Raw genomic sequence first — 27,768 nt, forward strand, 5'->3', positions numbered from 1 at the left:
TTTTTTTAAATCAGAACATCTGTTTGTGATTCCTGACTAGATATCACATATCTGGTGAATAGTGTTTCTGTGTTGTTAAAGGCAAGTTCCAAGTGACAGCAGATGGAGTTGGAAAGTGAGAGTCGATGGTGTTTGTTTTCAGCGTTAAGAGTCAGACCTCCTACCCTGTATAACACCGAGATATCTGGATCTGATACAGATTGATAAGGAGATTGCCAGAGAAGGGAGATGAAAAGTAACCTCCAGTAACCTAATTAAGACCTGTTTCTTCACTGTAACATGGGCAGACTGTTAATGATGACGGAGTATAAGAGGACTCATCTATGACTTTGTGAATTTAATAAAATTAATTGCTAAAGACTTGTGGGTTGGGAGTACAAGGAGATCAAAGTTGGAGGATCTTTGAAAGCTTTATTAGGAAATTTTTTATTTCTCTTCCTGAAAAAAAGAGTCAGGATATTGTGTATGAATGAAAACTGAAGAATACAGCCTACAAAGAGTATCTCTACTACACAGATCTTAGTTGCTGTATCCAAATGTCTTGAAAGATGATGTTCCTGCAGCACAGGAAGGAGAGAAGAAATTCAAGGCCAGTCTGAATGGGATCCCAGGGAGCCTGATCTACTGTGTGGCAATCCTGCCCATGGTAGGAGGTTGGAACTTGATAATCTTTGATGTCCCTTCGAACCCAAGCCATTCTATGATTACATTCATCCTGTTGTCCTGTTTCCAGAACTCTGTTATTTCCTCCTGGCTATGTCCCCATTGTGTGTCTGCACTGTGCATTCAGGCTGCACTGCAAATCACCACAGGAACAAAATCTGTTAGGCTGTTAGGTTATAAACATGACTCAAATCTAACCATTTGAAACACAATCTGGTTCTCTTTTGAATCTATTGTTCTTTTAATTTTTAACTTGAAATAAGAATGTGAGTACTGGCAATTTCACACAACTTAAGCAGCATTATCTTGGTGACAGTGCTGAAAAAATAAAAGGAAGCAATCTTGATCCAGGCAAAACATTTACACAATATTCTTCTAGTCAAGGCAAGATAGTTTAACTCACCTCAGTGAGAATCCTTTGTACCACATAGAAGATATAGAATATGCATTATGTTTCACCTTGTTTTTTAATTAATGCTTGTAAATCTTTAATCAAAACTCTTCATACAGAACTTTAAAAGTCTCTGATTATATTACTTATTCACTTAAGCAAATTTTAAATTAAGAAGTTTTAGTATAGTTTAAGACACATTCTGAAAAAGCAGAGACCTTGTCTGACCTGAATCAGATTGAACTGACAGCTGTCTTGGCACATACTATCCCAGACTGTAGTAAGGGTATTAGGTTGGATTAGCTCAGGTTGGATATTAGGAAAAAATTGTTATCAGAAGGAGTGGTAATGCATTGGAACAGGCTGCCCAGGGAGGTGGTGTCAACATTCCTGAAGGTGATCAAGAAAATGGCAGATTTTGCATTGAGAAACATGATTTAGTAGTTTGGTGACAATGGGTTGATGGTTGGACTAGGTGATTTTTGTGGTCTCTCAAACCTTAATGATTCTGTGATCCTAAGCGAATAGAAAGGTAATGATGAAATAAACTAGTTGTCCTAGATAAAAGTGGGAGATATGTGAGTGCTGATCTTCAATACTTCTCTATCTTCTAGTTCTTATAAGAAACGTCTGAGTGGCATCTTAAAAGGGACAAGTTGACCCAACATATTGCAGAGAGTTGTAATTGGGTTTTTCAGTGATGGAGGGCAAATGTTCTGCCTCTTGTGCCTGGACACTGAAAGACAGGTTTTTAAACATCTTTGCCCTAAACCCTTGTGTTGTCCTTTAGATAGTTCATAAGGAATAGATACAGAATGAAGAAAAATGCAAGAAGGGTAGATACACTTCTGGGCTGCAGGAGACAGATTGTGAGCTTGACCTTTCTTGAGCTTGCTACTTAGAAAGGGATGGAAATTGTTCTTTAAACTTTAGCTAGGAGATATATACCTATATTAATTGTAACCAAGGTTTTACCTGTAATAGGTGGAATATTTTTAGATGGAAACTTACATTTCTTTTGTGGGTGTCTCAAGATGAATATGAATTTATATACCACAGTTTATTTCATGTAACATATACAGTGACTCATCTCTTAACAGATTGGACCTCAGTCATTTGGAGAACAAGTTAGTGAATTTTAATGTGTGTGAAGCCAAATTGCAAAGAAAGCCATAGGTAGATGGCTTGTTCATATACATACATCTCCACATGTGATAAATCCCTAATTATGCTCTGTAATAAAATGTTGAAAATTTGACTGATGGAAGATATATTTCCTTGTTCCTAAATAAGTTTCATAGAATAAGAGTCTCCTTTAAAGGGCATTGTTTGCCAAAACAAACTACCTGAAGCAACCAACTAAACAAAGAAACTCTTTGCCAACAAAAAAATCAACAGCAACTAAAACAAACGAGGAAATTTTGTAGCCAAGTACTTTTAGCCATGTAGTTTTTGTTCTTGCAATCATACAGCCTCAAAAAACACGACCAAAACTTATTTGCTGTTAACAGAGTATTAAATACTTACTTGCATGCTCTTATTAGCAATAAAATAGTTCCTGTTAAAGTAAAAATTAAACTATAGATCATAATTCTGGTGAGATCAAATCTTGAATGTATACACAGGCAATTTCCATCTTGTTTATGGTGCTATTCATAAAACACTCAATTCACATCCTTTACACGTAAGCAGAGCCTTCTGAGAGCCCTGCAGCTTTGTTACAATGCTGGGAGCAAGATGCACTCTCTGGTTTCAAAACCACTTTAATCTGGAGGTGACAAATGAGAGAGATTAATGGCTTCAATTTGGACACATGGGCAAGTACAGCATTGATTCTTCAGCAAAGGCAGAACAGACTTGATTGCCTGGGGTTTAAGAAAGCAAATATTGACTTGGTTAATGATAATATACATTTCTTAACATATCACTACAGAGATGGAAATATTCTATGCACACTTTAGTGCCACGTTACCAAAGTTGCCTAAATGTATGTTTAAAGATATAATGGAATTCCATTAACTTCAATAGAAAAGGATGTGTAATTAAAGGACTAGATTATCTTGGGGTTAAGCAGGTATTTAAATATGGAAATAGTTTTCACATCCTTGTTTTTATAAGGGGACAGTTAAGACACAGAGAAGACAAGTGACTTTCCCAGTATTTCCGAACAAGTCTGGGGTGGATAAAGAAGATGAACCCAATTTTCTTGTTCTTGGTTAGACCCAAGGCTGACCTAGAAAGCTGCCCTTAATATGTAGACAGTGTCTCTGCATTGCTACTTGTCTACACAAATTTTGGTGAGGGAAAACATAAAGACTTGACACCACCAGGGATTTTTACTAGGCATGCTTCCAATAATATACTTTAGAGTCTTATAGACCAGGTTTATTAACAAAAAGCCTTGAAACCTTTAGTAGAATAATAAGTTATGGAAGGTTTAGGCAAAACTTTGATACATCTGTGGATATTTTTTCTTGTCCTTGTGTTGCTTTTAAAGACTGTCTCTCTTTTGCAGATGATAGGAGACAAGCCGGTTTTCTAAGGAGAACTGCAGAAATGATGTTGATACACTTTAATTGCTAGCCAGAAAAACACCCTCTTTAATAAAACCTTTTTCTGAAGTCAATTAAAATAAAGGGCTTAGAACACAGGAGGGTGCAAAGAGGTGCAAAGAGTTGATGTACAATCATATTAGCTGGAGAGATTAGACGTTCACTTTAAAAGGGAATTCAGTGGTGATGGACTCCCCAGAAAACGCCTTCTCATTTCTCTTATGTTAGGAGCACAGGTAGATATTTCCTTGAAGGTTTATCTGAGTGTTGGAAAATGTAGGGTCTTAGACTTTCTCAAGATTAACTCATCACATGTGAGACCACCATGAAATAAACTAAGCAACGTTTAGACCTCTGTGACAGTGTGACATACTCAGCACTTTTATAAAGCAGGTCATTTAAATATAGCTGTTGGGCTAAGGAAGGCAAGTTTTTAAAATCGTAGCTAAAAGCTTTAATATATCAAAGAGAAATAAGTCAGAGTGTTACAAGTGTGAAGTTAGACATATGGCATGAATGTTTTTGGGTTGCTGTCAATTATGCAAGTTGACTGAAATTAAGTAGAACTCTTTTAATACTGGGAAAGCAGGTGGATGGAGCCAATATAACAAGTTTTGTTTTCCCTACCACTCCCTCCCCAGTCTTATGCAGGTATCTTTGGAATTGGTGGTTTTGCTGGAAATGGCTGAGGGTTAACAAAGATACATATTTCACTGCACTTGTGAAGACCTATCAAAAAAAAAGCCAAATATATAAGATACATTATTTGTTAGCTAAATCATCAATCATGACAAATCAAACAAAGCTAAAAAACAACTAACCAAAAACCTGAAAAATCCCAGCTGTTCTCTGTGTGACACAATTATTCAGTCCAAGAACTTCTTAAGCTACTGCCTTATTTATGAAACTACAAGGACAAAAATGCTTCTCCATTTTGTGTCAAGACTACAGCGATGGAAGATCCTTACAGTGGATTTAGTTCATCCCTGTCAATTCCTCCACTGATATTGGTAGGATTTTTTTATGGTGTATGGCTTTGAGGCAATGCATTTTGAAGCTCCATTTCCCTCCTGCTTGAAAATAGAAAAATAATCCTGTTGCCTCTGGGAGAAAGTAATGGCACAGAGAAGAATTATGTTAGCATGACATATATAAAAATAAAAAATAAAAAAAGGAACTTGCTCAAGAGAAAACAATGAACATTTATTTACTGTCTCACAGAGACAGATTTTCATGTCTATATGGAAGGTGGCTGTATGACTTATATGCTACTTAAGTCTCGCTTGAAGCCCTGATCTGAAATGAGAATTTCAGATCAGATTCTCCTGGATATGAGGCGATTAAAACCAGATAGAACTGCCCATACCTTTCTGATCTAAAACCATGTGTGTATGCCCAAACAGTTTGTGCAGTAGTAATGAAGGAAATGCAGGCTAAAACTAAGCACGTGCTTGTCATTCTGAGTGTGTGTTGTAATGTAACACTCCAGGAAAGGAAAGAAAAAATCACTGCTGTTCTTCACTATCTCCATCTACAGTACACTACTATCATGTGACGGCAATGCTGGTTGTGTAGCATTCACCCAGCCTGCATCCATTGTATGATGAGAACCTGTCAAGAGAATTTAAAGTTTTATTTTGACTTGTTATGATATTGTAGTAGTCTTCTGCCAAGCCTATCTCAACCTCCTAAGGAAAAAAATAAAAATGAATGCAGGAAAAGAATAATGTTATTTCTGTCTATGGTATTCCATCAGTTGGCTAGCTAGTTCTGAATTTACTTTTTAAAATTGTATATAATCTGAAAATTGAGAAAAGAACTTTAATAAAATGATATTAATTTGATCGACCATGCTGTAAAATGCACAATAGTCTTCGGATTTTACCAAGTAGTTTAATTCTTCGCTGAACATAGAATAGAGAAGAAACAAGTTTAAATGATGTTGTCTTAATCTGTTGTATCACATGCAGTAGTTTAGAATTTAAAGACAAAAGTAGTTTGAAAAGATAATAAAAAGGGAGAAATATAGCATGATGAGGAAATATGGCATATATGAATGTCATAGACCATGCATCTTTAGGATTGCTGTACAAGGTCATAAATGCAGTAACTCAGCTATCAGCTCTCCCCTGCTATCAGGACCATGTAGGTCACAGAGAGGTTGCTATAGTAACTTTGCATTAACAAAGCCAAGATGCCAAAGGATCTGGCTAACTGTATAAATAAAACAATTGAGTGGAGTTTGCAACCAGCACCCTTGTTAATATTATGCTTAATTCCATCAAGAGAACACTTAATCTCATGTGGATTAGTTTTGGGCTTGAGGAGTAAGAGAAATGCTGACACTTAAAGCTAAATTTGCATGGAATGGGTCAGTGATGCCATTTGAGCTTGATCGTTGCAGTCTACAATCCTACCTTCAAAAGACAGCCCCAGAACTGAACCCATGTGTGAAGGTAGAGAAAATGAATTCTTTGAAGCAAAGTCCAAACAGTTAAATACAGCTGTTGAAGTATGTGGTTTTGTGTTAGTATGGACAGGGGAACTCATCTTTCAGAAGAAAAGGCTAGATCAGGGTGTGGTTAGAGAACAGGTGAGATTTAATGCTGATCTGTCACGGGGACCTTTATTGTTGACAAAACAATGAGAATTTATGTGTGGGAAGAAGCAGCAGATTTCTGAATTGGATTTGCCTGTGTGGTGAAGATTGGCTTGAGCCCAGATGAAACTGTATTTGGGTACACAGAAGACCCATGTGCACTCCCTGGGGGGAATAATCCTAATATATACTTTTTCCTATAGTGAGGAAGCTTACTGTAGGAGTTGCTTTCTTACAGACCTTCTAATTCATGGGAGCTTATGAGGACTTTGAGGCTTTTCCCCTATATACATATATATGTATATGTATATATATGTGTGTGTGTATATATATATATATATATATATATAATATGGACTCATGGTTCAAAAGTGAAAGAGAGAGGCAGGAACGAAAAGGCACAATAGTTGTGAATGCTCCGTTTCCGTTGGAAACCAATCTAAAAATACTCTTGTAGCTGCAGCTCAGCTGTGCTATCACTTGAAGCTCCTGGCTAAGACTGTGAAAGCACTCATGTCTAAGGCAGGGAAATAAAAGAAAGAGTTAAAGTTGTAGTCCATCATGAGCCTTCAGTTTTACAAAGGAAACCCCTCATTGTCTGAGAAGAGTACCAGGGCTTTTCCTTTTTGTCTGGCTGTAATAAGCCAGATCAGTGTGACTTGCTTTGTTGAAACTGAGAGCCTGAGTAGGGTGAGCACCCGTCCTAACAGCCTTCTGCAGGGGAAAGAGGGGAAGGAAGATTTTTGCTTCAGAAATTCCATTTGCACTGCTTTCCTTCCCAGAATAAAGGTGGTTTTGTTCAAACTCAAGAGCCATCAAAGGAGTTTGGCTGTGAAATGAGCTCTCCTCAGGAAAAGAGGAAACAGGTAGAAGACGCAGCTTGCAATTGCAGAAACAAAGTTCTGCATGCCCCCTCTTCCAGGTCACCCAGATGACTTTTGCATTAGCCAGCTGCAGATCACATAATGAGGCAGTATTTGCTGGATATGTATTCTTAAATGTAGTTTTGTATTGTAGTTAGATGTGAACTTAAAAGAAATGGTGGGAAATTAGTGGGAAACTGTATGGTTGATATTTGTTTTGCTCACATTGTTTTTTTTGTTCAAAATCTTTGGTGCTCTCAGGAAGGTGGAAGACAGTCAAAGCAGCTAATTCTTGCAGTCAGCATCAGGACAAGCATATCAAGATGTCCCTTATGTAAACAGACTGAATAACATTAGACTTACAGAAATAAAATCAGAAGTTCCCCCTGCACTTCCCTTTGCTGTGAAATCTCAGTGGATAAAACTGTCTGCCCCCTGAAAATGTCCTATTCATATAGATATTAACCTAATCACTTCTTCTGTGTAACCAAGAGATTGCAAGATCAGAGAAGTATCCACATTCTTCTTCTTCCTGTCAGAGATGAGGTAGATACATTGAATACAGGGAAGTCTCTTGTGTCTATTATTCTTACAAAACTATAAGCAGAGCACTGCTGAGCGCGTTCGAAGGGTTGATATATAGCAGTAAGAAAGCTCATATAGCAAGAGTAGTAGTCAGGTGATAAAATCATCTGAGTAACTAAACACACGTATCTGTACTTGAGGCCCTTGGGCAATGATGGAGGAAACTGGGAAGGGATCTGTATATCTATCACCTTTGCTTCTACATAAGAAAGAGGTTTAAGTGTTTTGAAGCAGAGGAAGAAAACCTAGTGTCATCATAAGAAATGCGAATGTCCAAAACACAGCTGTGAAGTGGTCTGATATCATTCTTTAAGAACTGGGTGCCCTTTCTCAGGCTCAAGACTGTACAATTTGCATGATAATCAGCCAGGTGATCCTCAGCAACTTCGTGTGTTCCAGTAAACATACAGGATGCAACATTTGGTTAATTAGAGCCTTCACATCCCTTTGACTCAAATAATTTAGGGAACAAACTCTGATGTCTGGCACTGCAAGTTAAAACGTTGGCTTGGGGTCTGAATAGAGGGGATGCAAGGTTATTCTCTTTTCTTGTTGCTGCCCAGGCTCAGACATGAGTCATGGAAGACGCCTTGACGAGCTGAGCTGCTCTCCAGTGACGCACTCTAATTGACCTGGCTGTGTCCCAGTGATGTTTTCTAGTCTTGTGAAGACATCACATGGAGAACTGCTTATACAGGGGTGAGGAAAGGGGGAAGAAAATTATGTTGAATTAACTATTTTATTTAAAAATTAGCTCACGCTTTCCATGAAGGTCTACTTTTCCCCGTGATCTTACCCAAATCCCTTAATTCATACCACTTAGAATAAACTGACTGCTGAGTGTAAAGATTTGAACTGTCTTTCTGTACTGCTAAATAATGATTACCTGGGGAGATATAAAATTTGAATTGGAAATGTATGAGCTAGAGCTGATGATATATTAGATGTATTAACTCCAACCTGAGGCCTTCAGTCAAGAGAGAAGGTCATCTGTTAAAGACGTTAAAGAGCACTCCACCAGGTATTTATATTTTCATATTTATTCTTTTCTGAGTTTAATTTTCTCCACAGAAATGGTGCATAACTTTTCCAAGGAGTTATGTGTTGTATCTTCTTTCTAGGCTTCCTAAATTATTTTATTTCATGTTATGTTTCATGAATTAGAGAAAGGAAAGGATCTGTACCGTACTGAAACCTGTGTTTTTTTTCCTCTTTATTTTCTAACTATTTCTTACTATAATTGTTTAATTGATATGTAAGAACTCTGACCATAGATACTTGAATCCCCACTTCCCCCACTCCATGTTTCTGTGGTGAAATTGAAGAAAAAACAATGTGCCTTACATTGTGCTGAGTCAGACAGCAGAATAAAAGAAGTACTAATTAGTCCCAAGAAGTATTCCTGTGTGACGAAGGGCATTTTTCTTCAACTAGACCTCATTTTTCTCATTTAGAAAATGAAGCTGAAATTAATTGCAACAATAGTCTGTGAGGTACTGAACCTGTACTGGACAAATGCCCTGGAGGAGGGAGAGAAGTGTGAATTACCTCAAATTGTTCTCCAAGTTTTCCCATTGAGAACAAGATAATTGGAAGTAGATGGAGACTCCCCTCATCTCCTGATTGCTCAAGTGAAGCCAGATTTCTAAGGGGGAAAAGTACTTCAGAATCTCTGAGGTTTGGTGTCTCCTGGGGCTGAGTTCTGTACTGATGATGATTAATAGCATTAGCATGAGCCACCCATCAATGAAATGCAGAAGAAATAGCAGTATTGGTATTTAACTTAACTCTGTTTTTTTAGCTGTTAATTATTCTCCTTGTATGCCTTTTCATGTTTAAGCTGTATAATTGCGCATAACAAAATGTTTGTTGTTACCTGCTGTGATTTTGAATAATTTGTGGCATTAATATGCAATTTGGGACCACCATAAATTCTTTTTGAAGCAAAATGAAGATTCCTTTACTGTTTTTGTGTTTTTGAAGGTGTGTGGTAAGCAGGGTTTGGCTCACGCAGTCTTTTCTCTGGAAGTCAATTTTGAATCCACTGAACAAATTAGAGAAGGCATAATGAAGACACAGGAGATATGTGTGACATATTGCTATGAAATAGCTTGCTGAGGTTACATGGTAACCTGAGCAAAGCAGCCCAGGACCTCTGCAAACAGCAGCGTCTTGTACTTCCAGTTAATTGCTTCTGCAGATGTAGTCAGTGACACCAGTGTATTTATCCTACGTCAGTGCCACTGCTCCTATAAATTTCATTTGATTGTGTTCTTTTCTTAATGGATGGGTTAACCATATCTAAAAATAAAAATGTATTTTTCCCCATTATAACAGGGACTTTTTTTTACATGAGTATTGTGAGTTTCCCTGGAAACAAGAAAACACTGAGATAAGGTCAGAAAAATGGTAGCATGCCAGCCATTGTTTCCAGTGTTTTGGTCCCAGCTTAGTACCGGATAAATGATATTGCTGGGGCTCCAGGTGTTAGCTGGTACTGGCAGTAACTTCCGAACAAGTACAGGTGTGGTGTGTTTGTTTGGGTCAGCAGAAAGTCAGTGGGAATATTTGGCAGTGAACAGATGCCATGTCAGGAAAACACAAAATAATTTTGTTTTTCTCTCCTACCCTGGCCTGTTTTCTGGAGCAGTTTTGTTGTGCCACTGTCTGCTTGTGCTTCACTTCTGTCTCAGGATCCCTTCTCTTGTACAACAGAGAATGGGGATGAAAACTTCTTTCTGGTTGTCTTCACAGATAGCTCTGGAATATTTTCTAGTTTTCCAAATGATGAAAATAATGCCCCTCTGAACATGAAGCAGACTGGTTTAATGTTAATACGAAGGTCAATCCTAAAGGTTAACTGCCTTATAAATAACCACATTGTTCCCTCCACTCGCTACAAGTTTGCAAGCTGCTTAATATATGCACAGTCAGGGAAAGGATGAAAATATAATAGTAAGCGCAGGCATTCAGAACTATTGCTCTTGCTTTTCTTAAGCTTACACAACTGTTTGCAGTAGCTGGTTGCCAACACGACTGTTGTGTCCTGACACTTCAGGCTTAATCTTCTGTCTCCTGACTACATTCCGTTCCAACACTCTTCAATGGATGTGCAGGAGATCAAGCCCATTCACTGAACCTCACAAATTCTTTAGCAGCTGCTAAAGCCATCAGCGTAGGTCTCTGCTTGCTGATCCAGTAATACCAGATGAAGTCCTGTCTGAAAGCACCTAGTAGTAACCATACATTTTGGCCATGAGGTGCCCACCCCTCAAATCTCATCCGGATTTCTCCACCTGCTTCTCCCCTTGTAAATGCCTGAACTTCCCACTTCTAAGGGTTTTCCAGTGAATCTATCTGATCCTTATGTGCACTGACAAGTGTCCTTTTCTGCCAGCTCTTATCTGCTTAAAAAAGCAGAGGTTATCTGCATCCACAGCCTCCTCTCTGCAGACAGATCCAGAGGTTATCTGGTTGTGAATAACACTCTTGCACCATGGGCTTGCAGATCTGTTGAAGGTGACGAGGAAATCATTGTCAATGGTTATCTGTAAGAGCTCCTTGTAAAATTAGTCAAATGCATTAACAAGCTATAGGAGAGGAGGGTGTATTTTATGTAAATGGAGTTGGAAAGTCTTTGAAACTAATTGCTTGAAGTGGGTGGATAAAGGTGATGGGGTGTGATAGACATACAGATTTTTTCCTATTTGCAGAACAGATAGTGTTGATTAGCTGGGCTTAGTATGGCACTGCATATATTAACTGAGCATAAAATTGTTCCTATTACTTGGAAAATGCCTACTATGTGATTAAACCTAACAGGTCATGAACCGGATGTTATTACAGAACCAAATTTAGAAAGTTTTGGAGGTGTACTCCTGCAGATAAGAGCACTGTTTTTGGTGAGCTTGGTATCATATTTTTGTCCTGTTTTAGTGTCAGTATTTTGCTTTGTAGTAAAAATGGAAGAAGATATAAAAGAAAATATAGAAACTTTACCTACAGAATAGCTTGTGTCTTCTGAAAAGCCCTGTACTTAGTAGTAGTGCTGGGGAAACTCTATTTCACATACGCCACTTAGAGTAGGTGCCCCTGAGGGATGTGGTAGAACTGCCTGTCTGTCAGCTGCCCATTTACATCCCAAATCCTATTTGACCTTTCAGCTTTGTGCTTGATGGTCATGCTAAATTTTTGGCCAGAAAAGTTTCTGCTTGTTTCTTTGGTGCTATTGTTGACATGGTCTTTAATGCTGAGGGCATGAGCTGTACACTTTCATCTTCAGTTTAACCATAAAATATTAGAATATTTGTAGAAGTCTATGGTTTCATTTACATGCCAGCTGGAGATCAGAACTGCATATTGGAGTTATCTTCTTGGTTTAGAATTGGGATTTGCATAGATATCGACATGTGTTTGGTAGCTGAATAAAGCACTATAATGACTACAATAGTAGATCAACTATTTTGTCCTCAAGTATGAGTGCCTGCCATGGATATGTACTTCATGTCCTGCTGGGCACCTGCTGTTGATTTGAGTCCTCCCCCCTTTCTTATACCTTGTCCTAGATATAATACAGAGATTTTCTTAACATCCCAGTCTGGGTAGAGTCTCCTTGGTGCTGTGTTCTGTGAAGAAGTATAATGTCCCTAAGCTATGGCCATTTCAGAGGCATGGTTTGTGGGTGAGTGACAAAATGGAAAAGATTAAAGTAAAAGGAGAAACAAGAAACAGCAGTAAGAATATATGGAGTGAACATTCAAATTAACAACTGAACTTGAAAGAATATGTTGAAATATAACTAATGTGAATCTTTTCTTTCTAGAAGCAAAACTGCAATGGAATTGATTGGTAATAGTGAATATGGGAGGGGAAAAAAAGAGAGAGAGAGAGAGAGGAAAGCCTCAGGAAAATGATTCAGCGTGTCTGATTGCAAGCACTAGGCTGAGAACATGTGTAACAATTACAGGTCTTTGGAAAATTGAAGGCTGAGATTTCAGTGGGTCTCCTTTAATAGAAAATAGATGCATGTGAGCCTTTGATGAACAAGTACACAAGGTTATGTAGCAGTCACTGCTTATTCTATCTAATTTGGGACACAGAGCCTGATGCATCACTGTTACATAAGCCTGCTGACCTGATATAGGGCTTTGTGATTATAGGAATTTGAGATAAATAAATCTTTTTCAACTTAGCTTATGTGCTCACATGAAATTAGTGTCTTTTTAAACTTTGCTTTTTGTATACATTATTATTATAATTATTATTAGTTCTATGGCTACATAGATCTGGTGCTATCCCAATTAAACATAAAACATGGTATTCCCTGAAGAGCTTGCTTTTGGAAATGAAATGGGGAGGGAATTAATACCTGGGATAAAAAGGGAAGAATGAAGAGGCTGTGAAGATGGTGAAAGTGCAGATTGCTAGGCAATAGGACAATCTGTGTGTTTAAGCATCTGGACCCTGGGATGTGCTGTAGACCTGTCATAATGGCCTGTTATTTAGGTGGTGGAGAATGGAAAAAGATCATTCCATTTTGCAGAGGATTTTGACAGATTTGTTTAATTTGGCTTCATTCTGATTTGAAACAAACAAAAAAATATATATTTTTTTGAGTTCTTCAACACCTAGAACTGAAGGCATCAGAAACTTTGGGGTCTGCAGCTCAAGGCTCTCTGTCTGGATCATCTGACTGATGAGGGTGCCAAGGAGTTGCACATTTCCAGAGCTCTCACGCCCATCTTTCTTGTCTTTCTGCCTGGTGGGCTAACAGGGAGCTGGCAGCCTCAGAATCTGTGAGCAGGGATACTCCACTCTGAGTTTCTTGGCAACCTGCCTAATGAGATCTGTAGAGGAGCCAGCAGCTTAGGAGTTCTGCAATCTCTGAGGCGATCCTGGAGCAATAACTTCTTTCAAACTCCCACTCTCTGTCAACCTGCCAGAAATGCCGTTGAAGACCAGGGAAGGGGACCTGGCAGGAAATCAGGCGTGAATCCTGCAGCCTCATCAAAATCAAATGCTCTGTGAATTTTTTTTTTCTGACTGCTTTTAGTAATCCCATGTGGAAACCCTAATGTGTCAGCACCTGGCTGTTGAGATTCAATGTCCACTTGCTTTAGGTATAGTGCATCTAAAGTTCAGGGAGGAGAGAAGATGAAGAGAAACATACACGGCCCTAGTGGCTCTGTTAGTTGCAGACCATCTCTGCACTGGTCTGTGATCTACTGGTTAAGTCCATACACATAATTCTGTGTGCTGAGTCAGGCATCATCTTACTGCTGTGCCTACCCTCACGTAACTCTATAGCTGGGATTCAGCTCTTCACATAGCACCAAGCTGTCCATTGTCAAATAGCCTACAAATCCCCATTGCTTTCATGGTTTTTGAGGACATGTTTATTCTAGAAAGCCTAGAGGCTGATAAGATGGCACTGTAAAGGCAGATTAAATACATATTGACACTTAGTTCTTTTTTCCATGCTTGTTTTATCATTGACCTTGATGTCTGTATCTGAGTAAAGAGACTGGAATAATAATCATTAAGATTGGAAAAGACCTTTAAGAACAGCTAGTCCAACTATCTGCCCATCACCACCATACCTAGTAAACCACCTGATTCAGACTGTGTGGACGAGTACTATCTTGGCTTTTATTCATTCTGAGCATGCCCTTAAAATTCAGTATGTTATAGAAGCCTAAAATTTGTTGTAATTTATGCTAAACATTTACAGCTTCAGAGTGGAGTTTCAGCAGTCAGGGGCCCTGGAAGGTGAACATGTTCTTGCTGTTTCTAGCCATGAAGCTGGAGGATGGTAGACAACAAGCTTGATGGTCCCTTTAGGGTGATTTAGAACTAATGATGCAATGCAAAACTGCCCGAATGACAGAGAAAATCTGAGCCACTGTGTTCATCTTGTCTGATTTCCAAATTTTTCAGTGCTCAAGGGGACAAGATTGTAATGAAACATGACTTCCTGCTATGTGGGTCATAAGCTGAATTCTCCACTACAGGATTAAAGCTTGACCAGGGAAACTTGCTTTGCCTCTGTGAATATTGATGGGAATAACAAATGTTTTTCTTCCATTAATAATTTTCAAGCAGTTGGATTTGGGATAAAATCACTTCGGTCTTTACTACTGGCACTGCAATAAAATATGCTGCAGTGACAATATGCTGCAATTACTGAACACAACCTTAGACCAAAATCCTTTGTTGGTCCTCAGGCTTTTCCAGTAATGAGGGGACTGTCCAGCTGTGCTGTGGGGTGTCTGTGGGTGCTGCTCCTGCAGTGCTGCCTCATCGTGACTGTCACCCATTGCCCCTGTCAGACAGGACTGGGCAGGCTGACACTCAAATCTCCTGTAGGCTGGTTGAGCATCAGGGTGAGGAAGCAACCACAGAAAGTCTATGATTTGCTATTGACCAACACATGGACTTGTAGTAATATTGTTTTGATTTTTACTTAAAAAAATAAAATCCTTAGCCTCAAGTACTACATAATCGGTTCTGGATGAGTATACATAATTCTCACCCCGTGTGGCTGGAGGGATAGTAGGATAATAAAATACCCTGATGAAATGTGAATTGGCTTGCCCATTTTTCTTATGCTGACAACAGCAAGAAAATCTGCTGATGAGTTACTTGCATGACTGTGCATTTAAGGGGGAGATACTTCTTTGTTACTGCTACAGCACTGTTGCAGCAATTAAAAAAGTGTTTAAGGAGACTGCAGTAACTCTGGAAGTGTCTTTGGTGACTAAACATAGTTTTATAAATAAGCAGTTCTGCTGATGATTTTTCCTAGTCTCCTGTGAGTCATAAAACCTTGTCTCATACTGATAAATCCATTCTTAACGACCTTGAATTTTAAAGAAAACGTTGTGTCTCTTCTCCTAATTCAAATAATTTAAATTAATGATTTTCTGCAGAACATTTGTGGTGCTTCCCAGATCATCAAACTTCCTGAAGGACGGTGGGCAGACCCATATTTGTAGGCACCACTGACACATTCACAGCGCCCCTCTGGCACAAAGATTGCTGTGGCTTAGATGAATGTGACCCTTCTGAATAGCCTTTATCCATGCAAACTGGTAATCTTCTCCAACCCTGGAGACATCCAAGGTCAGGCTAGATGGGGCACTGAGCAATATGATCTAGCTGTGGGTGACCCCGTTCATTGCAGGGGAGTTGGACTAGATGGCCTTTAAAGGTCCCTTCCACCTCAGATGATTCTATGATTCTATGCATTGTGAATAGGTCTGCCTGGAAAGATCAACTAGTAAAATGACAGCAGTTTCAAAGCTGGAAAACTCCAATGGCCTTTATTCCAAGGAATCTTGTTCTGTTCACAATAGATATATTCTCTTCACCCAGCAGGTCTTTCAGATTTTCATGGTTGTGCTTACCTCCTTGTCTTCCCTAGCATTCCCCACTGACATGCATGGAGGCAGAGTCTGCTGCTGCCCCAGGAGGTGGTGCAGTCACAGTCCCTGGAGACGTTCACAAAATGTGGAGATGTGGCACTGAGGGACTTGATTTCATGGACAACAGTAGTGATGGGCTGATGGCTGGATTAGATGATTTTAGTGTTCTTCTCTAACCTTGATGATTCTATGATTTTCTCATTGTCTGTTGATTCAGTTTGCAATGCCTTGCTGCAGTGAATCAAAGTCAGCAAATGAGACATATTTTTGGAGGCTTCGTAACTGTTACTTACTGCAAGTACATCAGTTCCATTTCTGCAAAACTTGGACTGCACACTACCAGCAGAACCTTATGGTTAAGATTGTGATGTTAAAGATACTCTCTGAGAAATAGTAAGAAAAAGGAGTGGCCCTTCAGACACAGTGTTTGGAAATAATGCATCTGAATATTCTTCTGCAGACTAACTTTAGGGCTGCAGGAAAGTGATGTGTCAACTTGCATGTTGTATGTTCACTGCTGGAAGAAACACATATGTTCCATTTGTAACTAGGTGTATTATGACGCTAACGTACATGTGTAGTTGCCATGCTGCATATTTGGAGGTGCCATGCTCTTCTTGTTCATATAATCAGAGATTAACTCATTTGTATTAGCCCTCAACTCCATAATAACAGTCTTATTAAGAGTGATTTAAATAACACTAAATTCATGTTCTCAATTTACCCTAGAAGAAAAAGACCCCATACTTCACAAGCGCCAGTAGATTTTCAAGGCTACCAAAAGCTCTGGAGGGAGTGATGCTTGTGCAGCAAAATCAAACAGGATCTTGTGGAAGATGCTTTGAATACAAAGGTGTTTTTTCATTGTTTCTTATTTTAAATTGGAATAGGGACAATCTTTAAGTGGGGCTAGTACTGGGGGAACTCTTTTTCATAAAAAAAAATATCCAGCTGGATTTTTCTTTCATACACACACACACACACACACACACACACACACACACGTGTTTTTCTCAACAAGCTGTGATCAGACTTCAAGGCTTCTTAGTTTGTCATTTGCAATTCTTGGACTGCTTCATATCAGCATGTTTCACCCTAGGTTTCTTGGCAATCTGGCTTGCTTTGGCTGCTTTTTCAAGACTATGGGTTAGATACTGATCTTGTAAGTTCATCTGTTACTGCTGCCTGCCTGCAAATTTCTGCAATATTTGTTGAGCAGGATACACGTCAGGATTCTTCTGTATGCATTTGCATGTCAGAGTTGAGTGTCTTGCAGCAGAACAAGAGGTATTAATAGAAATGTTATTTTAGAAGATATTTTGAAAGCAAATATATTCTTCCTATATATTAAACATTATACCATTAGTAGAGGAAATAAACATCCAGGATGGTGCTCAGCACAGCAGCGAATTCAACTGTCCATGCACATTTGGAACTTCTGTTTGCTCTACCCCAAAGAAGACTCCTAAATTGCTCTTCTCCAAACAGTGTGAAAATGAATGTGTTACAATTTCCAGAAGAGTTCCATACCAAGAAATAGCACTACTCATACGCTGTATATTGAGCATAATGTAGATCCAACTGTTAATGAAATTAGTTTGTCTTGTGTACAGTTTGGTTAAAACAAAGCTCATACATCACTGCATGAATTCATTTTCCCAGAGTTACTGTGTTAGTTTGGAAAGAGACAATAGCATGAAGTCAGAGCAACAATACTGAATCATATCTGTGAATGCAAAACTTCTTAGTACGTAATATATTTATTAACCACAAAAAAATTAGATCACCATGATTTCATTTTCTAACAGAAGATAATATAATTATTTATGATTTTTAATAGCCACGGCTGGTTAGTTGATTGTTTTTTCCTCTGGGATGCAGTTGCCATAGCTTTTCCTTTGCTCTGATATACAGCCAAGCTCTGTCGGCCTTAGCTTGTAATAGGGATCAATACATCTTCACTCGGACTTTAATGAGATTCACACCTCCTGAGCTCCATCAATTAGAAACTACCTTCATAAGCAGCAAATTGTAAATAAGATCCCACTGAGTACTATTTGATTTCATTTTTCCAAATACAAAAATCAAATGTTTTTACAGAATGCATTTGTTGAAACAATATTTATTTACCATAAAGCTGACGGATCCCATGTGTATTGTGGCAAAAGGCAGCTTTGCAACACTTCTTTTCCTGCAATCACTCTTCTTCAACAGCTTTCCTATAGGCAAGTAATCAAACTTAATTTGTAATCTCAGATGTGCGTAGAATAGTTCACGGTAGATTGTTTCCTAATAAGGCGTGCATGCCACAGACCTTTAATTTTCTGTAATTAATATATATATAAAAGACCAAATGCCCGTTATGTTTGATAGACCAAATATCTGTAAGTACATTATCAAATGTTGAAGAACAACACAAGCCTTTTTGCCTGACATTTTCTTGCCTTTGTGCTGCTGTAGCTCTGGAACAGAGGTAAAAGCCAATAGTGCCTCAGTGATGTCAAAGTAGGGATAATACACAATGATTGGTAATGGTCAAAACAGAGCAGAGTAATTCTTTTACATTTTGCAGCATGAATTCTTTTCAGTTGTTACACTGTATTCAGTTCTTTGATATTAGATGTTAGTTATTATTAGGAATTGTTTCCAGTAGGCATTGGCTGAAATTATTCAGAAAGCAGAGTGAAGCAGTTGGAATTAAGTGATGGTCCACCAATTGAGCCGACCACAGATGCATGGAAAGTTTTTACAGAGGTATCACCAGTTTTCACTCTCTCTTTCAGAGAATAAGAGGAAAATAATGCCTTCCTTTTTTCCAACTTCAACTTCCTAGTGGAAAGAAGTGTTTAGCTGGCAGTTTTGTGTGTGTGCATTCATTAACTGAAAAAGAGAACAGGCATTCCCCGAAGATGGTGTAGAGATTTTAGGAATGTACCTCCTGTAGTGTGGTTTCTATTTATTTTTTTCCCTTTGTCCCTGCTGTTGTTTGCCTTAATAGTACCTATATTGGTTTGTCTCTGACCACTGACCCTGGCAGTGGATGCAGAGCCCTGCTCCCTTGGGTAAAGGTGTCAGATAAGACAACCCTTTCTAGAAGTAGTTGAAGCTGGGGAGCACTGGTTGTGTTCCACTGCTGTGAGCAGGGATGAATCATGAGTCTGTGCAGAGCAGTCAGTACTGTTTCTATCATTACATTCATTAAATCATTGTCCTTTGAACAAGTTGCATTGGTGAGGGCACAGTAATGGCCTTGGATAGCATTACCAGTGCTTTCTCACTCAGGTTCCTTAAAAATGTTAGTTTAGGTACTATGGGGAAAGGGCCCTTGCCCTTTGAGGAGAGGCTAAAGGACCTAGGCTGGCTCACCCCTGAGAAGAGCTGGAACTGGAGAGACTTCACAACAGCCTGTAAGGAATTGCTGGGCTCAGCTGACATAAAGTGAATCAAGGGAGATTCAGACTGAATACAGGAAAAGCCTTTCCTCCATGGGGACAATCCATCTGTAGGACAGGTTGCCCAAAGAAGAGAGGTTTGTGCATTCTCCGTTCTTAGAGGTTTTAAAGATTTGAATAAATATAGGCCTGAGCAACCTGGTCTGGCTTCATAACAGACACTTATTAGAGTTGGATGATCTTAATGACCTTCTGAGGTCCTTACTATGAGTTTTGGGAATCTCAGCACATGATGAACAAGGATAGATGAGGATGGCAAGGAAAAGCCAGAACAAATGAATGCAGACAGCACACAGGATTGTGAAAAACTGAAGAACATCTACTGAGCATATGAAAATGCACTAATCTTTGCTATGTTGGATATGATTCAAACCTCGATTAGAGAGTATGGTACAGCCGTATCATTTATTTTTGTAAGATTCACTTTAAGGCTGCAAGGCCGTGAAGAAGTCAGTTTTCTTTAATGACCTTCTGCATTAGCAGTTCTTTGTGCTGGTGACTGAGATTGATTTTGCTTCTCTTGTGATGTGGAGGAGCATGAACTCAGCCTTTGCATTGCTGCTCATGCATGTGCTTTAGCCCTAACAAAGAACAGGAAGCCAGCAGATTTCTGAGCACCAGCGATACCTTGCTGAAATCATGAGTCTCGCTGTTAATAAAGACTTGGCTGGTTGTTAATTGCTGCAAAACCCTGTTGGTGACTGCACCTCCATGCTTAAGCACTGTAAATGCTTAGCTAGTATTTTTCTTTGGCAAAGTGACATCATGAAGACCTTTATTTGCCTCAAGCACTTCACAAAACAGACATCCTCCCTGACAAGAGTAATTACAACAGATCAGTAGCCATTTGTGTTGCCATATGACTTAGGTAAGTGGTACAAACAAAGAGAATAGGAGATGGATGAGTGCTGTGTCAGGAAAATAAGACTGCAAGAAGCACAAGGGTCATAAAAGACATGGTATAAAAGGAAGGATAAATAACAACACATGGCAAGAAGCAAGGACAAAGGTGATGGAAAGAAGGTGAAAAAGAAAGTGAAGAATATGAGAAAAATTAGAAATTTATTTTCAAGAAAAAACATGTAAAAATGGAATGAAGTATTATGCAAACAATTGTTTTCAGACTGCAAATGCTTCTGAGACTAGAGGGTCATGGGATCTCATCACTCTGATCCTGTCCAGAACCTATGGGATCAGAGTCTTATCTTCATGTGACTTGGTGTGAGTGGAAGGGGAGGGACAGGATTGTCTTTCAGATTGTTCAGAATATGTCATAGTTTTGTAGTGCTGCTGTCAATATTCCACATCATAACATCATGTGCAGTATAGATCATCCATACTCCAGTTCCGTAGAATAGTAGCATCCCAGGTGCTCAGCTCTCGGAGAAGAACTACATATCCCAGAGGACGCCGCGGCCAGAGATAAGTCATGGGAGGAGGACATCTATAATCTCACTCTCAGGCTGGAACTCGCTCTCTCTCTCTCGGACTCTCAGGGAGTGAGAAGCATTCCTGCCGTGTCGCCTAGACTTCACAGTAGGCCTCTCGGTTTTCGGGGACTCTCTTTCTCTGTTTTTGTTCGATTTATTAGCCCAAATCATTGTATTCCGATATCATATTTAGTAAAATAAGTTTTCCTCCTTAGATTGCTGCCACTGTTTTATTTTCCCTTCCTTTCCGGGGCCCCGGGAGGGGAGGGAGGGGAGGCCCTACGGGGCGGCTGCCCTGTCACAGATACAGGTAAATCTAGGTAACCTGTGACAGAATACAAGATCATATTTCTCTTTGAAATATTATCTCTCTAATATCCATTAAAAAAAAAAGGGAAATAGCTGAAGTCCTGTGAAATTATTGGTAGGTGCGGATAGGGAGAGCTGTAAGTATGTTCTGCTGCATATTGTCCTGACTGAAGTTCATACTAAAATATGGTGATCCCCAGAGACAGTGTTTTCATAGGACCTGAAATGGTTTTAGGATGTGATGAAACAGCCTCAGGTTGTGCTAGAGGAGGTTTAGATTAGATGAGAGGAAGAATTTCTTCTCAGAAAATGGTTAGGCATTGAAACAGGCTGCCCAGAGAGATGGTAGAGTCGCCATCCTGAAGGTATAAAAGAGATGTGTGGGTGTGGAGCTTTGGGACATAGTTTAGTGGTAGACTTGTTAGTGTGAAGTGATGGTTGAACTTGATCTCGTGGGTCTTTTCCAAACGAAATAATTCTGTGATTCTGTAGCCTGGCATGGCACTCTAGAAGCCTTCCCTTTCTTTTCCTGAAGAAAAGAATGACCTGCAAAGTACTCCATTTGTTGGCAATACAGAACAGGGCTCTATTTCATCATGAATAGAAAAGAAACTCCCCTAACTCTTTGGATGTTTGGATCCATCTACAGTGAAAACAGAGGAGATAATGTATAACATCATAAAAAGGCTGCAGAAAGCTTCTTGTGTTATATTAAATATGAAACAAGACTGAATATTTGTCACCTTTTTATTCAAGATGGAAATCTGAACTAGTGAGTATGGAAGGACTCCTAATGCCTCTTATCAATAGCAATCACAATTGTGCTCTTGCACAGCTGCCACTCTCCTGACTCAATTATTGTCTCTTGCATACCTCACTGGTTTTGTTTCCTACAATATCCCATATAGCTGCTTCTCCAAAAATGATGGCCTCCCTGTTATTCTGCCTCACTCTGTATGATTTTCTGTTCTGTTTTTCTTGCTGGTTAAAACTTTCCTATCCTAAAGTATAAATCATAGGGCTTTTTTCTTTCCCTCTTTCTGATTTTCCTCTTCTGAGGAGAATGTCAGTGAATAGGATATGTTTTAGTAATAACAGTTACTTTCCATTGCTAGCCAGTATTATAATAATGACTTGAATATATCTGTGTTTTAGATTCTTGAATGTAGGTGTCATTTCCCATGCTCTTAATATACTAAGATGAACATTTCTCCTGTAGACACTAAGTTTTAGACAACAAATACAGGCAATGCATCACTCACAGAATTTGACAATAATAATTGTAGCCTCATTAGAAAATGCAAATCCAAGCTTTTTATATCTGAGAGATGATCCAAATGATGAACTTGAAATTGGTCTAAGGAAGAGACATATAGATAGGGTTTACTTGGAATGTTGGATTTGGTGGCTGTCATCCCTGGAATGCACCCTGAGAGTCTACCACCAAGAGGATTACAAAATGCTTTTGGGAAGATGGTAGGAAGTGTTTGTTCTCATATTGATAAATGGATGAGTGGAACTTCTTCACAACAAGGAGCAGCAAAAAGGAGAAATAAAAGATATGACTTTCATCTTAAAATCAGTTAATCACGGGAAAACATCTCAACATGTTTAGAACAATTCAGTTCCCACAATGTGTTCTGTTAATGTTGCAATTGTGTTATGTATGCATGGAAGCACACAAAGCACACTGCTTTCCAAATGCATGATTTTGTCCTTGAACAAGTAATGAATGATTCTTTACACTGTGGAAATCCAGATTCTTATCTTACGCTTTTCTCTTTGTATTTTCTCCTTTTGCTTATCCAGGGAGTAAAGTTTTGGTTACAGAGACACAATTACTGCTCTGAGGAATGACGAAAGGTGCTCTGACGTGGAGATTACCACAACTGCTTCATTATGGGAAAAAAACTGAGAAGCTGCACCGATTTACCATCTACCGTGTTTTAACCACATCCTTTAGTGGAACTTGACCGTGCGAGCCAGCTGATATGTGGTTTGTTATTTTGTTCTTTTGTTTTTTTAAGATCTCAGAAGATCCATTTTAAGAAATTATCATACTAAGCACAGACCTCAGTCTTCATGGGTCTGCTGATGTGGGCATGCAATGTCTTCAGCCTCCTATCGCGTTGAGCATTTCAGAAAGAGGCTTTGCTCTAAGTTACAGTGTTCAGTATTTCTGATGACATGTTAGATGAAGGTATAAACTGTCCAGGAAATGAGATAAAACTACATTTTTACAAGGTACAAATTGAAGATGCACTTCATGGGCACAAGAGAAGCATTTGGAACTTCCAAGTATTCTGTCCTAATGCTCTAGATTGATTGGTATTCAACCACATGAATAGGCCACACTGAATTTAACTTTCAGGTAAAGTATTCACATACATACATTCTTTTCCTGAAGTAGGTGTTTCTGCGCCCATTGGTTGATAATATTACATATTATGAAAAAATATTTTGCAACTACAGTACATAGTGTACGTTTATGCACGCATATCTCCTGTGATTCATACCTGAGTATCTATTTGTGAAGGCAGGGAGACGTGAACACTCATGCAAGACTTGTGCTTGAGCAGTTCTAAGTGGTCATATAGGTACAAACATTGTTTCTTTAACTAAAATCTTGCACAGTGCTGTTGGCAACTCGTGTTGTCCAAGTGGGAACAGCCACAGATACTGATCTCCCACACTGTCCTTTTCATTGTAATGGACTCTCAGTGCTGACAACTGTTTTTTGTGTTTCTTTCCTTTTTTTTTCTTCTTCTTCTTGAGGTTGCTGCTAGAATGTATTGATTTTACAAAGCTGAGTCTCCCAGTAATAACAGATATTCTTTGAAAGGAGGCAGAAGGATAAGAAAGTGGTGGAATCCAAAATCATTGTAATGTGTATCTCCATCTTATGATTAGTAACAAGATGTCATGTTGGCACATTAACATTCGAAGTTTAACTACAAGTTTTTAGAATGAAGCACTGACATGTGCGTAGGTTTCTCTTCCTTTGCATACCATCCACCAGAAAACATGCATCATTTCCACAGCACTCAGGCAATTAAACCCGACTACTTACTTTTGAATTAAGTGTTGAACTAAAACATCATGTTTTTTTCCTAGCATTTATCCATAATATCCCCCCATGAATTACAAATACTGATAACTTATCTGTCCATTTTGTATCATCTTAGGCTTTCTACCATTAGATTTCATTCTAAATGATTAGCATAAGAAATATAAAGCATGCTTCATTCTCTGTGGTTTGTACCACGATTGCCTTTAAATTCTGCCACAGCCTAATATGAAAACTGTCCTACCAATATTGGAAAACCCTGTTTATTAATTAATAGACCACGTGGCTGAGGATCATGAATTAAAATCCTAGTCTTACCACAAATCACTAACAGTAAATTTTTAAATGTAGAGATTATCAGATGAAACGGTGGTTCCAGTTATTATTTTCTGGATACCTTATGGTGAAAAATGTTGCCTAACTGCTACGGAGTCTGTTCAGTTTTCTTTTGCTAAGCAAAAGTTAACTTGTTTAGATGTGCTGTCTACGGCAGACAGACTGGGCACAGCTTTACGTATGTCATTGTTTTGCGTTAAACTTTCTTGGAATGCAAAATGAGGCACTTTGTTCTGATTGCTTTATATGCACAATATCGCTTTGACCAAATTCCTCACAGTCAGAATTGAGGTACTGCTAAATTCTAAGTAAAAATAACCTTCTTCTGTCACCCTAAATAGACAAAGTGGGCTGTGTTACATGATGATAGTTCACTTATTTCCATATACTATACTGCATAGAGCATCACAAGATACTGAAAATATAGGTTAATGTATTTCCACAGCTCCTTACGTAATCTTTAAAGCCTGAATTCTATTCTTCATACTACTGTGGGATGGCATATGCTTGGAAGTACCATGATTGATTCCTGCACGATAATCACATTACATTCAGAATAATGCAATTGCTGGGAAATATTTCACATACACCGTAGGGTTCTCAAGTTAAACCTCCATACTGAAGTATGGATGATGTTTAACCTCGTGGGCTTTTAAAAAGTGTAAACCTTGACCTGTATTTCTAACTTGCAGAGGAAGGATTTTAGTATTTTGATTTTCTATGGTTGTGGGTGGAGGGAGGGACGTGTACATGCTGGGTTTTGCTACTAATCCTTTGGAAATCCTTTAGTGCCTTAAGGAGGCAGAGGGGAAACAGACCTTAGGATTACAGAAATTTGTTCAAACCTCTTTCCTGCTTCAGCAGAGTTCCTTTAAAATATATTGTGCCTTTGGCTCCAAACATATTTGCATTAGAAATCAGTAGCAATAGGATTATGGACAGAAATTTTTGTCCCCACAAAAATGTTAGAAAAGAGAGTGTACTGTTTCTTATGTAGAGTGTGAATTAAAAATACAGCTAACTTAAGTTTGACCACTGCCATCCATGCCTAAACCATTATTTGCTAACAAGGGTAATTGCAAGTTGGAGGTAGAATTTAAAAAGAAGAACAAGTTTAAATGCACTGAATGAGATATTTGCACCACAAATCTCCATTGGTCTCCCTAGGACCAAGATTTCACGCAATCTTCTACCTGGCTCAAGAATCTGATAGATATTAGCACATCTGATAGATATTAAATCAATATTCTCTGTTTAGCATTTTCTAAATACATAGGAAGGGAAAAGAGAGATGAGTAGCTGTGAAGACCTACCTTGATTTGGAGTCGTCATGATCTGTGGTATAAATTCCTGTTCAGTGTTATTTCTGTCTGTAACAGACTCTCATTATTGGAATATGAATATGCAAATGTAAATTCCAAGATGAGAGGGAACTATGCAGTGTGAACTAATGGATGCTGAATATCTGTATTTCTCTGCTCTCAGAATAGTGGTTGTGTCTTTTTTAAAATGAGGGAAAACGACGTTACCTGCTTAAGACCACTTCTGTGCAAAAATCCTTTGAGAGGTCATTTATGTTCTCACTGGTGTTCCTAAGCAGATGTTAGGAGTAGTTGAAGACTGTAATTCAGCCTTTGGCTTGGAGATGGGGAGGGAATTTTATCTTCTAGGAATTAAAAATAGTTTGTTGGTACAGAGCTACCAAAAGGCAAAAAAAAAGAAAGAAGAAGAAGAAAAAAAAAGTGGGCATGAAACTCAGAGGAGTGGTTGTCTATTTTGCTCCCTTTGATGACAAACAAGTTTTAAAAAACATGTAAATAGTTAGAAGAAAATCATTACACAGCTCACAGTATATAAGACAAGATACAGCATGGAACAGACTTTTATGGCTTGTTTATAAATTAGGCTTCTGTCTTTTGTCTGGGATTTGGAGAAAGAAACCATGTAAATTAAGTAAGGAGGAAAAACACTCACACTGACTGAAACAAAGATATTTCCCCACCTCCTGAGGTATTCATGAGAAATCTGGGGTGAATAATGTATGGAGATCTTGTATTTAGAGCTCTACTGCTGTGCAGCTATTCAGCTCTTCTGCACAGCCACTCGTGTTGTAGTTGCCATGAAGCACTGGGGACACAAGTTTGGGTCCATTTCAAGAGGTGCCAAAGAATTCACAAAAAGACTGGGGTTTATGGTTTGATACTTATTAAACAGATGTACCAGCTAGATGTTTTGGGAGGAAGAGGGTTGTAAATAGATGCAACAGTTTTAAACTCTTACCCGTGATTACCCTGTAATTGGGTGTCAAAGTGTAGAAGCTAACCAAGAAGTTTCAGTAACACGATAGAGACTGCTCTTGATTTTGATCTGTTTATGGATAACTTTTCAATAAAGATTTCCACTTTAAGACATTTACCATGGATGTGAATTGTACATATGTATTAATTTTCAACGTAATTAGGGTGAATACAGAATTGTAATGAAGTCACAAAGTCTACTTGATGATTATCACAGATTTATAATTCTCACAAATTATGTAAGATATGTTGACATTTTATCTTGTTAACAAGATGTATTTTTCTATGTTAGTTAAATGTATAATTTGTACAATTTTGTATATTAAATGTATGCATATTTTAAATTAAAAACTTTATAATTTTAATTATTTTTAACTCCAAAATGGTGGTGGAACTTATAAATATAGTTGTAAACACAACTGTATCCCTGCATAACAACCAAGAAAGTCTCCATTTTGAGGAAGGGCCATCAACTATTAGCTATTTGGTCTGCTACCAGAATGAGGATACTGCTCATTCTTAGTTCTTGCTCCTCTTGGTAGAAAAACTGCCATTCAGATTCTGATGACTTTGCAGAATTAGCATGAGTTAACAGAACAGTATTGGCTGTCTTTCTATTGTATTTCCTCAGAAATAGGAAATATGCACCTTTACTTTCTTGTGGAATTTAGGGTCCATAGTTCTGCCATATCAAGGGGTGGTCCAGATTTCCAATGTACAGGAACTGGGGGCAGGAGAAGAACACAACAGCCAGAAATCCAATAGTTGTGTAGAACGGCGAAGGAATGTCAGTGATTCAGC

The 27,768-nt window shown here is 38.6% G+C and overlaps 1 protein-coding gene across 1 annotated transcript in view; it reads left to right on the top strand.

Moving 5' to 3' along the window:
- Positions 1 to 27,448, top strand: part of C4H4orf50 (chromosome 4 C4orf50 homolog) — a 77,801-nt gene extending 50,353 nt beyond the window's left edge. The window contains exon 16 of the transcript XR_011903580.1: positions 23,077 to 27,448. The gene's annotated coding sequence lies outside the window, so the exon portion shown is untranslated. The remainder of the gene's footprint in view (positions 1 to 23,076) is intronic.
- Positions 27,449 to 27,768: the final 320 nt, after the last annotated feature.

Source organism: Excalfactoria chinensis, chromosome 4 (genome assembly GCF_039878825.1).
Source record: "Excalfactoria chinensis isolate bCotChi1 chromosome 4, bCotChi1.hap2, whole genome shotgun sequence".
Lineage (NCBI taxonomy): Eukaryota > Metazoa > Chordata > Aves > Galliformes > Phasianidae > Excalfactoria > Excalfactoria chinensis.